The sequence below is a fragment of the Lissotriton vulgaris genome, chromosome 2_1 (assembly GCF_964263255.1).
Source record: "Lissotriton vulgaris chromosome 2_1, aLisVul1.2, whole genome shotgun sequence".
Lineage (NCBI taxonomy): Eukaryota > Metazoa > Chordata > Amphibia > Caudata > Salamandridae > Lissotriton > Lissotriton vulgaris.
The window spans coordinates 1,065,860,253-1,065,873,031 of record NC_141687.1 but is presented as its reverse complement, the minus strand read 5'-3'; the positions used below and the strand labels follow the sequence as shown (position 1 = coordinate 1,065,873,031).

Below are 12,779 nucleotides of genomic sequence, written 5' to 3'. Positions count from 1 at the left end.
TCCCCCTAAACTCTACCATGAGGGTACTGGTACATTTTATGAGTGTCCTTTCTGAGAATAGGGCTTTTTAGCAGATTTAATTGAAAATTGGATATAAAATGCACTATTCGGCCCATTTTTTATGAACCCCCTGAAACCTTCATGAAGAAGGCAGGCTCGCTCGCTGCAATCTAGATTTGTACATGCTGGAAGTAGGCACCAGCAGTGGTGGAAGTGGGTAGTGCCAATTGGGCAAGTGGGCGGTGCCAGTGGAAAGTGGGTGGGGCTAATGGGGGAAGTGGGTGGCACCAGTTGGGGAAGTGGGCAGCAGCCCCCTAAGCATACAAGTTTGAGTGTCTACACTAAATTGTTTATGTCATAAATTAAGCATTGTAACTAACTTCAGCAATGAAAAGGTACAGTGTCCTTTGCCTAAGTTAGCAGATGCTATTTTTTGTTTTTCTGTCATCTGTGTGGGAATGGGGGACAATAGTATTCTGTTTGTATAACAGTTCACAGTTCAGAAGTTGTGACTAAATGGAGGAGGAGGCGTCCTTGATTTCAATGGAGCTTTGTGAAGTGTCATGTTGAATTCCATCATCCGTGCATGCCCAGAACAAATCGGCGAGCAGCGTCAGCTCAGCAGCACAAATCTCGCGAGACTACGAAAGCCAATAGCAGACCCGAAAAAGCACCAGGTGCCAGTGGTATATTGTTTGATGGAATAATCAGGGATCCAGAGGAAAGATGGGCGAATACAACACGTTTTGTGGCTGAAAGCTCTTTGACTCTCGCGGGCTTGCTGTGACCTCCACTATAACAGACGGATCCCTACAAAATCCATGACTGCTCTCTTACTACATCTCAGATTGGAGGAAAACTCTTCTTGTTTCCCACACGCCTAGATCACTCAATCAATATACCTCCCTTGAGTAGACCAGCCTCTCCCACCTCAGACTAGATCCTAGCTGGCTATATGTAATGCAATGTAATGTCAAATTCAAATAAGCTTTATTTGGTTTGTATAAAAAACAACCATAAAAGCACATAGGGAAAAAAAAGCATGTCCATATACGTTTGACCATCACTGTACATAAATGATTAATACCGGCAAGGATTATAATTAAAACATCATACTCTTCCTTGCATTACTTGATTTAAGGATCAAAGTTGCAGAAAAGAAACGTAAATCTGGTTCATGCATCATAAAAAGCAACCTCATCGCAGCGTCAGTGGTAAAAGTACCATATTTTAAAAACAGTGGTTTTAAAAATGCAATACGGAAATTCATATAAAGGTCACAAATAAGAAGAAAGTGCAAGGTGCTTTGTTTAGTGTGGCCGTCACAGGGGCATGGGCAAGCTGGATGCTGTTTGGGTCGAGGGAAGGCTACCAGATGATGGACCAACCCAAACCTTAATCTAGTTAAAACATATCTATGGGAATTTCTTGTCACCTGGCTTAGATATAACTGGAAACCTTCATAAACTGCGTAGCTATTATAAAATATGTAAGTTGATAATTGCCCGTTATAACTCAGACGCCTCTTTATTCTTTATAGCAGAAACGTATTCCTCATTTCTGGTTTGGGCATCTCTGCTACAGTGTTAGGGTCATCCAGAATATTTAAGTCAAAAACTTCCTTAAAACTGTGTACAATATACTTAAGCCAGGGGATCATAAGATAGTTATCCAATTGAAAGCAATCTTGAATTATTATTCTATTAAAAGCAGTTTCTTCTTTTTGCCATATGGATTTTCAGATCAGTAAGGGTCTAAAAGCTATTAGGTCCGACAAGTAGCTAATCCCAACTTGCCTATGGATTAGTTCTGTAGGTGCCGAAGATGGTAGACAGAGCAATTTTTTGAGAAAAGTATTCTCCACTATTTGTAGACTTTTATCAGGGTAATGGGCCCACACCCCCACTCCATACAGTGCGATAGAGGTGCATCTTAGCTGGTAGATGTGAGTCATATCCCTGACCCGTCTATCACCCAGCTTGGCTGCAAATCTAAAAACACCGTGGACACTTTTTGCCATTTTCGCCCGGACATTCTGCATCTCCTGTGACCATGTTCTGTCTCTGGCAAAGGTAATCCCCAAATAACACAATTTGTCCACCGATTGAACTTTCTGTCCATCTATAAAAAAAGAGTTAGATTTTTTACGGCCACTACCACAGATCATGGTGTAGGTTTTGCTCTTATTGATCTGCAGCTTCCTTTTGGATATAAAATCTGCAATTCCAAAACAGTAGAGGAAGTGAAGAGGTATTGACAGAATCACCCTCCAATCTGATATACGTAAACAAAAAGATTCTATCAATGTGTAGTGGTTTATATTTTTATGGGTGGTGACAATCTAGTAAATAGACTCTCTCTTTGGGTTGCAAAGATGAGAGCACAATGTGCTTTTTAAAATACCCCTCACACACTAAAAAAATCCAGTAGTGTCATGCTTCATCATTGGGGTCTTCCCGTCCCTCTACGGGGCGGGGCGTGCTACGACCTGACCGACTACGCGGGAGCACTAGTATGGTGACAGGACTATGTGACAGTGCAATGTGGGTGATGTCAGTGAAGTGTAGGGACCTAACGATGTGTGGGAATAAAAAAATTTAAAAATCCTCTGGCTAGTAGAAAAAAACAATTTATTCACTTCCCTAGCTGGGGATGTTAAGAAGGGGGTTTTGAGGTGGAGCAATTCGCTACAACCTGGTCCGCATAATCTTAAGCCTTACTTCTACCCGCGTTGCCACTCTTCAGAGCGGCAACGCGGGTAGAAGTAAGGCTTAAGATTATGCGGACAATAGCGCCGCGGTGATTACCTACCGATTGCCAGCTCATGGGGCATATCACATGCGCCACAGGAAGACCACTATCAGGTCATCATTTTTGACATTTTTGCTTCATTAAGGGCCAGCTCATGCCCAGAAGCTAAAACCAACAGTGGATTTTTACTGCTGGTTTTTAGGACGACAGGCCCATTACACTTAGTAACTGAGCTTTGTTTTAGTAGGGACCACTAGAAGGTCCTGATGAGTAGGCAGTAGGGGACTGCCTACGAAACATGTAGACCAGGTTGTAGCGAATTGCTCCACCTCAAAACCCCCTTCTTAACATCCCCAGCTAGGGAAGTGAATAAATTGTTTTTTTCTACTAGCCAGAGGATTTTTAAATTTTTTTATTCCCACACATCGTTAGGTCCCTACACTTCACTGACATCACCCACATTGCACTGTCACATAGTCCTGTCACCATACTAGTGCTCCCGCGTAGTCGGTCAGGTCGTAGCACGCCCCGCCCCGTAGAGGGACGGGAAGACCCCAATGATGAAGCATGACACTACTGGATTTTTTTAGTGTGTGAGGGGTATTTTAAAAAGCACATTGTGCTCTCATCTTTGCAACCCAAAGAGAGAGTCTATTTACTAGATTGTCACCACCCATAAAAATATAAACCACTACACATTGATAGAATCTTTTTGTTTACGTATAAAATCTGCAAACCTGTCTATCAGCCGCTGAAGGCCATGTAATGTAATGTAAAAAAGTACTTGTATAGCGCTACTATCACTCCAAGGAGCATCTTGGCGCTAATACGGAAACCAGAGATGGAAAGAAAAACTGGTTTACTTCTCATAACAAAGGGAAGTAGGGTATTCAGATCAGAGTTTTGCACAGTATATCTGGTGCACTATAAATCCAAGATTTAAGGGCCTTCCTGAATACAGACTCAGAAGCAATCTGGCGGAGCTGAGGTGGAAGTTGATTCCATGCCTTTGAGCCTATAATCGCAAGTGATTTTTCTCCCTTTGACACCAATCTATAAGTTGGAATGGTCAACAGATGTGCGTTGGATGATCTTAGGCTATGCGGGGGAACGTAGCGCTGAATGCCAGTTTGAAGATATTGTGGGCCTCGTGAGTGAAAGGCCCTAAAGGTAATAATAAGGACCTTAAACGGAACACGTTTGTGAACTGGCAACCAGTGCAAGATGTCTAATGCAGCAGAGGCAGATGATTTCCTAGGCCACTTCAGTACCAGCCGAGCAGCCGCGTGCTGGACCATCTGAAGCGCGTGCATGACTGATTTCTTGGTTCCTGCATAAAGGTTGTTACAGTAGTCCAGTCTAGATGTAATTAATATACCTCCCTTGAGGTGACCAGCCTCTCCCATCTCAGACTAGATCCTAGATCACTGTAGAATACCTGCCTAGCTGGAGCAAAAGCCTTTGGCATGTCTGAACCCTAGACTGCTCCACCACTGCATTTCTGATGAGTGCAAAAGCACCTGTGAGCTCAGGTCATAAAGTCTTTGGCTGCTACATCTCCAGCTCGAGGTAAAACCTTCCTCTATGCCTTCATCTTGACTCCTTTACAAGCACACCTCCCAGGGAGGGAAACGTATTCCCTTCCTTCGGAGACTGCTCTGTCATCACATCAGTGGTCCCACGCTTACAGCCAAGGCTGGTCTGTCGCTACAGCTCTGGCTAGCAGCAAGGCCTTCCTCGAGCTCGGATGCAGGGCTCCAGGGTGACCTCAGGGCCTTTAATCCAGGTGAAAATCTATACATTTAGAAACCTCCATTTTATGGTGCATACTCATCCAAAAGAAACCTGATAATCAAAATTGTTCAGCAGTTTTACTGTTTGCCCAAATCCATTTCAAATTCTATCCCCCTATCCACACACCTGGGGATATCTGTACTCACGCCCCTGATCTGCAGCCTACACATCCACTTTCTCACCCTGCATCTTTTCTCTCTCCCCTTGTTCCACTATCACATCATCCAATGTCTCTAACATCCCTGTTTCTAAAATCATGCTGAAAAGCAGAAGTTGAAATTTATTGCAAATTTGGCCAAAATACAAGGCTAGCAGAATCAATACTTTTCTGAACTGATGGCCCTCCCTTCTTTGTGACAGCATAGTCTCCATTTTCTACATTTAATTAACCCTGGGCTGAGTTTCACTCTGTGGAACTTCGTGAAGTGCTTGAAAATCTTCGTGGCGCTCCTCTGAGTTCCACCTGCAGCGAAGTCTGTTAAGTAGTGCAGCTCACAGTGATTTTTAGCGCCAGGAGTTCGTTCTGCGCTGCAAAATCAGTGCGAACGGCACTACACATCGCATCAGAGGACGCTGCTGCTTTCTGCCACTCAAGTAGACATTCTACTGGAGTGGCAGCTTCCTCGACGCGAATGGCAGATTTTCTAACGTGAGTGGTTGTGACCTGCCGCAATCACCTCCGATGAGAAATCTCGCCAGGAGGAGGTCTAGTGCGTTAATTTTCCTCACAAGCACTCGCCAACTAATCGTTGGCGAGCTGCTTGGGAAAAAAGAACTGCGCTACGCTTCACATCGCTGAGTTTTTAGGAACTCCGCACTCTACACGGAGCACGGAGTGGGCAAAATTCTGCAAACTCCACCAGCAGAGCTGAATTCTTCACCCACCCATACTTTTTATGGTAGCTTTAGTTCATTTATATAGCGCTTCGGTTGTAACTTACTGCTTCAGAGCACAGTGAAGGGTACACATTGGATATTCTCCCATGCATTGCAATGTAAACACACCATGGCACGTCGCTAGAAAGAAACACCAGTTGATGGGCCCCTGGGCCATAAGACCGTTAAAAACACCACAGCATAAAATGCACTGAGTGTACTTGGTGTCCTAGCTGAAGGACATGCACGAGTGCTGAAATGTTATTTCATAAGGAATCTTTAACACTCTCCCTCTCTCTCTTTGCCCTAAAGCTGAAGAAAACGTCACACACAGATCACACTGTAGAAGCAGCTTCTATAAATACCAGACATTACACTTCTTGTGTTGATTTCTCTGTGAGTCACATGTATCTGTGCAGAAAAAAAACACCCTTAAATCAAGAGTGTGATTGACTCTATCTACTTGCAGTAGTCAAAGAAACAAACACGCGCAAAATTTATCAAGGCGTTGTGCCAGTGCAGTGTCACAAAAAGTGACGCCAATCGGTGCACGTCTCGAATTGGGATTTTCTTATCGAAACTATTCCTGTAGTCCTAAAGTAACACAAAGTAGCACTTTGCATCGAGGGGCCGTCACACAGGTGGTACAGCAGCCACCCATGGATTCTGACGCGGGGCAGTGCCGCAAAGGAATCTTGTTGTGCTGCCCGGTGTCAACAGAAAAGGGCAGGATTGCACCATATCTGTGAGATAAGGAGCATTCATGTCCTTTTCTCCTGCGCCGGCGCTCAATGGGCTGCCCTGCTCCAGCGCAGCCACCCTTGCACCATGGTGTTATGATATGTTATATGCTGTTTTGTAACGCGCACAAGTACTACCGGAGTATCCAGGCGCGGTATACCGCTGGGGAACCCGTCCTGGCTTTCCCTGTGGGATGGTCCCTACTGGGAGTCCCCAAGCTGGAGCCAGGACTCCCAGCGTTGATGGGGCCGTTGTGGAGATTAGGCAAGCTAATGCCCAGAGTTGCCAAGTGTGATCCCTGGTTAGAGTAGGCACTGAGGCAAGAATTATCGAGTCCGCTGACCCTGGTCCACGACCCTGCTGCGTCGGGAATTGAACCCTGGTCCCGGGCCAACTCCTGCTTCCGGGTCTGCCGCCTCTAACCAGTGAGCCACACCACTCCACTGCTGCAAGGATGCCTGCATTGTATGGGTGATTGTTTTCGTGCAGGAAGAGATACCTTCCTGCACAAAAACAATCACAAGAGGTGTTTTCCTCTTATGTACTGCAGAATACAGCACACACAGAAAGAGAAGAAAACGAGAAGCAATAAGGACATGCTTCCTTAACAAAATCTGACGCATTCCCAGGTTTACGATTCCTCGTAAATCTAGGAATGCTTCAGATTCCATGGATGTTGCTTGGGAACACTCAAGGCAACACCCATGGAGCGCCCCTTACATGCAGTGTGCTGCTTGAAAGGGGCGCTAATTTACAAGGCCATGAAAAGCCACATAAAGTGACTTTGTGTGGCCTGTGCTGCGGCACATTGTGCCGCTGTAGTGTCAAAAAAAGTGATGCTCTGGTGGCGCAAAAGTACTGCTACGGGCCTCGCAAATGAGGCCTTAAGAAAGTCGACCGGACTTTGCACCAAAAAAGTAGGCCTCCTTGCGCCCGCGTGACGTTTAAGAGGCGCTTTCTTTTCTCCAAACGTTTCCAACTTTGCATGTGTGCTGCCCTGTACATCACCCAAAGTTAGAGAAGCTCTAAAGTATGGGTAACTATGCTAGGCATCACACTCACTACAGTACAGTGCAACGGTGTGTGCGTGGTGCAAGCAGCCTTAAGAGTGGCAGAGATACAGCACCATAGCTTAAGAGATACCGCGCTGTTCTGTTCTCTCATGCAACGCAGCACAGAAACGTTGGCTACTGCGCTGCTTTGCGTGACTATTTATTAAATGTCCCCAATATTGTGCCAAACATGGAGCAAGGGATTGAGAGGGCAGTCACCAGGGGCACCTGGACCGCAAAAAGCTGACACCAAAGGCTTTTTAAGCCCACTGGCTCCCAAAACAGAGTCAGGCAGAGCAGGCTGCCACTCTGGCATTTCCGCAGCAGGCTAAGGCGCTGCTTTCAGAGCCGGAAGGACTGCTATGAACAACCACGGCTCTATTCTATACCAGCAGCCCCCCCCACACGCTGCGTAAGGCTGGCATTTCTGTCAGAGCTGAATTCAGTTTCCAGTCGTGCCTTGGACTAGCGCTTAGATGCCTGTGTAAAGCTCTTCCCCAGAGCCTAGGGCTGTTTCACTCCATCCCCGCTGGACGCTAAACCCCCTCCGACCTCAGGTGTGAATCCTCGCCTGTTGAAGTCCTGCGTCCCTGGTCCATCTTGTAAGAACTAGAAAACATTCCCTGCTCCACAAAAACTGACGCTCCCACCTATTCTTTCGGATTCTGTGACTCCCGCCCGCGTGCTGGGAGTAACAAGTTCTCTCACCCTGTAAGCGACCAAATACAGACATGTTCCCATGCCGCCAGGTCTAAAAAGTAGCAGGAAACGCCCCCCCCCCCCTACTCCGCGAGAAACCTTCGCTCCTGCACTCCCGCCGCGAATCCAGTGCGTCATTCCCTCACAGCCCGAATGTTCTGCTTTCTGCCGAGATGCGCGTCCTGCGCGAGTCTCGAGGACGCAGATGTTGTGCCGACAGGAGGTGTGAGTGGACAGCGTTGTAAACTTGGCCTTCATTCCCACTACATTCTTATTTAACACACAGCGCTAACTGGGTGTAAGGAAAGCACAAGACGCTATACCGACCGCGCCAAGCCAGTGGAACATAAGGCTTACATAATTGTTATTATTTCATGAAACCATAGAACTGAACTTTAAGGAATTACTCGCACAAACTTATGGGGAATAGCAACACCTGAGGGTGGAATGGATCTCCGTGGTTCCTCCCTCCATGTCATGTAGCGCCTAGGGGCGATGTAGCTCTCAGTGTGCTTAACATACCATACAAAAATGTAACTAGTGGGAGACAGAATCAGGAATGCGTTGCGCCACGCTGGGAAGAGAGGGTTAGAAATGTTAACGGACACATGTTATCCGCCGTGCCCCAAATGCACAACGACCCGCCGAGGCGCTATAATTTATGGTGGGAGGTTTTCTATGGCGCAGCGACCCATGGGGACTCTTCGACTCTGTGATATAGTCACGATGGGTGCTACTATTGCGCTTCGTGTAATCGAGGCTGCCTCGCTGCGCTGGATGTGGATTCGTGCAGGTGGGGGCCAGAGATCGGGCATGGGGCGGCAGATGGTACAAGATGACTCCCATCGAAGGGGGCTGAGGCTCAATGCACACATGAATGTGATGTATGGGGCGCTGAGAGAGGTTTGTAGGGTGGGGTTAGGGAGGGGGATCGCGGAGGGGAGTTGGTTCAGGGAAACTGTCACCAATGGGTGAGGGGGTTTGGTCCATGGGTGAGGGTCAAAGGGGAAGCGCCCACTCTAGGTCCGGCCCTGAGAGAACAATCGCTGGAGTCACAGCGCGGGGGGCTCCGGGGTAGGATGTGGCGGATGGGTCTTACCTCTCCAACAAAGCCTCCGCTCCGGTCCTGCCGTTTTCGGAACCACAATCCGCAAGTCTTCACTGCCAGACCAGGGGGGGTGGACCTACGTGCTTCGGGGCTCCTACAATCCGGGGATCCGAGAGTCTGGCGACACAGGGAGGTAGCAGGGCTCCGGGGTCTGACAATCCAAGGGTCTTCAGTGCAGGCCTGGGGTCAAGGAGTCCGGGGGCTCTCAGTGCGGTGCCCTGGGCATCTAGGGGTGCCCGGTGCTGTGGCTCAGGGGTCCAGCGGTGTTCGGTGCTGCGATCTGGGCCTCACGGTGCTGTGTTCTGTGGCCTGCGGGTCCCAGGGTCACCCGTGCTGTGTCCTGGGGTCCAGGGATGCCCAGCGCAGTAACCCAGGGGTCCAGGGTGATGTGTTCTCGGGTCCAGGGTGCACAGGGCTGTTTTCTGGGATCCAGGGATGCACAGTGCTGTAACCCAGGGTCCAGGGTGCACAGTGCTTTGATTTGGGGTGCACAGTGCTGTCTTCTGGAGTTCGGGGTGTTCGGTGCTGTAACCCTGGGGTCCAGGGTGCACAGTGCTGTGATTTGGGGTGCAGAGTGCTGTGTTCTGGGGGTACAGGGATGCCCAGTGCTGTAACCCAGGGTACAGGGTACACAGTGCTGTGATTTGGGGCGCACAGTGCTTTGCTCTGAGGTCCAGGGATGCTCAGTGCTGTAACCCAGATGTCCAGGGTGCACGGAGCTGTGACCTGGAGCGCAGGGTCCCGTGAATGGAGATGCTGAGTGGAGCTGGGGTGGTCTCGATCCTCTGTGACCCTCCCGGGGGTGCGCGCTCCCTCCGAGGGTCAGCCCAAACTCCGGTCCTACCTCTCCGAGCCCGGGCTCCGCCGTTCGGATGTGGCGCCGGCTCCGACACACACTGGATGGGATGGCAGGTCCGGGCCAGCTGGGATGAGCCCGCCCCCGGGGCCGGAGGGGGCGGGGTGGGACGGCCGGGGCCGAAGGGACAATGAGGCACTGATGCGGCCTCGCCACAGGGAGGGACCTCGCCACGAGACATGCTCCACCCTGAACCACCACTAAAACTGTCTCCGGACATTCCCCCCCTCATTCAACCACTCAGAGACCAGGAAAGCGCCCCAAGACGCACGCACGGAAAATACATGGAGACGGACTATTCTGGGGGACAGCTGGTGCCCGGCCGCAGACTCCGGGACTGACGCCCTCGGGGGCCAGATGTGACTCGGAGTGGGAGGGGGCGCAAGGGGGGAGGGGGCTCTCTGAGCGAGCGTGGCTCTGGGCTTGCTGTCCCAGCGCCACATACAAAGGCGCGCACACTCCTCGAAGCTGCACGAGCTTTGAGCTCGCTAGCCTTTAATCCTTCTAAATCCGATAACAAGAGTAATTACAGCTAAGATTACAGTAATTTAGCTATGATTAAATAGCTCAGCGACCATTCACTTAGTGGTAGCATGGCACCGTCAACCGAAACGCCTCAAGGCGCTTTCTAATCGACAGCACTATACAACCTCACACCTTACAACCATGCAGAACAAATGGAGTAGCATATCACATTACTGCATAAAAGCGCTTCGAGGCTTTATGAGGGTTGCGCATCGCTAAACATTTGCTACACTATCACTAAGAGACGGAGGGCAAATATTTTTTTAAAAATGGGTACGGCGATGACAGCCAGCAGCGAGGGTGGTCACAGAAAGACACACTTCTCTACTCCAAGAAAGAGCCTCTTCTCCCTGCCCTGCAACACTACAGTCTTTTCTAACTCACCTTCCCCGCCGTCTCTCCCACAAGCGCTTCCTCTGTTCCGGAGAAGCAGCCCCTACCCTCGCCTCCTGTCAAAATACCGGTGGAAAATAACGCGCCAGGACTCGCCCTCGACAACTGCTTCTGTGCGCTAGGCAGAGCAGACAGGAGGCCAGTGTCCGCAGTACTTACCGAGACCCCACTCCGTGACCAAACTACCAGAAAACAAGGGTTCTCTGGCCTACAACAGCAAATACGGTCTGTTCGGCTACGCATGGTCTATTTCTAGTGAAAAACAGTGTGCCAGGGCGCTGCTTTGTAATGGCAATCAGTAATGTCTTGTTTACGCATGTCCCGGTCAGGTGTGGTGTCAAAGTCCTGAGGGGTGCACTCAAGCCCCCGCCATCCCTATTTCTGAGCAATCGACCCCCCTGTGGGACCCATTACACACTTAGGGAGCCCAACAGCGTGTTCGCAAGCATATATTTAGTTGCATTTTTATTAGTTTAATCTTTAAATACATTCAGAGCTGCAAATTTAGGGCTTAGTTATAAGAAAATATGTTTGTCATTCTCGAGGGGGGAGAGAGGGGGTGATAAATATTGTGTACATGAGGAGTGGCATGACATTAAATGTTGTACTCCCACTGCTATAAACATACATTCAACAAAGCACTGGGATGCCCGTTGGTTGGTTATCACAATGTTCACAGCATCACACTCACCCCAGACACACCACCCGCTATCATACACAAGAATACTGCACACAGAACTCCTAATGTACACCCGGCAAACCCACAATACGTGTGTAGTTGGCTATTACAGCATCCGACAGCACTCGCTGCCAACACGTGCTTTGCTTGGCAGTGGCACACCTCTCTCTACTGGGCATTGGGCAATGGGCATGCCTCCCCAGAAGAGGCAGAAGATACTCAGTAAAGATTTCTGGCCTCACTTATCCAACACCGAGCACATTTACGCACTACTCAGAGAATTGGACAGATTCACCCAACAAAGCAATATACTAATGTCGCATCAAAACACAACACAGCAAAGGCTGATCTGCACTGGAAATCCTGACTGAAGTCTTCCGATGGTTTGAAAACGTATCCCGGGTCTACACAAAGTACTGCAGTGCCGTACCAATAGCAGGATGTGCTATATATGTTTTATATAATATCGTGTTTTCTCCCTTACTCCTCCTACCAATCCGCATTCCTTTCCCTTTCCACAGCCCCTTAGGCCTCTCTTATGCACCCTGCTTGCCATACAATGTCCTTAAACATTATATGCCAGTGGGATTGTTGGAAAATCTGAAGCTCCCCCCCACAATCTTACTGACCAAGCAACGCCCCTGCATCCTCCCCTGCTGTGTGGAATTTGTGGACTTTGAAATTTGTCTCTTGGGATTTCTGCTTCAAGTCAATTCCTATAACCCTTGGCAGGGAAGACCCTCTGTTCTTTCTCTCTGCATCACAAAACATGTTGTCGGAATTCAAAGTGGGTGTAGTGCAGAATCTGAGGCTGCTGCCAAAAAGAGACAGAAGGATTTGACAGCACGAGTGTGGGACAGTGGAGTAACAAAACTTGAGACCCCCCACGCAAAATAATGAACACCCCCCCTACGATCTGGACCCAGACTGGAGCTCTTAGCCAGGACCCCTCTGGCCGTGCACAATGTTTGAGACCCCAACCCCCCCCCCCCTCCCCCCCATCCACAGGGGCTGCGGGGGCTAATGTTACAGCACTGGCCCGGAACATAGAATTCGAATTTGTAGACTGTTGAATATCTGCTTGATGGTGTTTGATTTTTTTTTCTAGATTCCAGAATGTGCCTTTGTGAGATTACATCTCATTGAGGTTTGGATTCTAGAATGCCCTTTGGTTTGATGGAGCCCATAATTTAAAACCTAGTTTTGATTCTGGCACTGTCTGATGACGTCCCATTGCATTCTGGATTCTAGAATGTGTCATTCTTTGAAGGCAACTTGGTTGGGTTTTAACTCTAGAATGTCACA

The 12,779-nt window shown here is 48.9% G+C and overlaps 1 protein-coding gene across 17 annotated transcripts in view; it reads right to left on the bottom strand.

The window, feature by feature from the left end:
* The window catches only part of PHLDB1 (pleckstrin homology like domain family B member 1), a 437,675-nt gene extending 428,213 nt beyond the window's left edge, over nt 1–9,462 (bottom strand). For 16 of the 17 annotated variants that reach the window (XM_086956721.1, XM_086956728.1, XM_086956729.1 and 13 more), the window contains exon 1: nt 9,013–9,116. The gene's annotated coding sequence lies outside the window, so the exon portion shown is untranslated. Of the gene's footprint in view, nt 1–9,012 lie in introns of all 17 variants that reach the window. The other variant, XM_086956734.1, reaches the window with a different exon arrangement.
* Nucleotides 9,463–12,779: the final 3,317 nt, after the last annotated feature.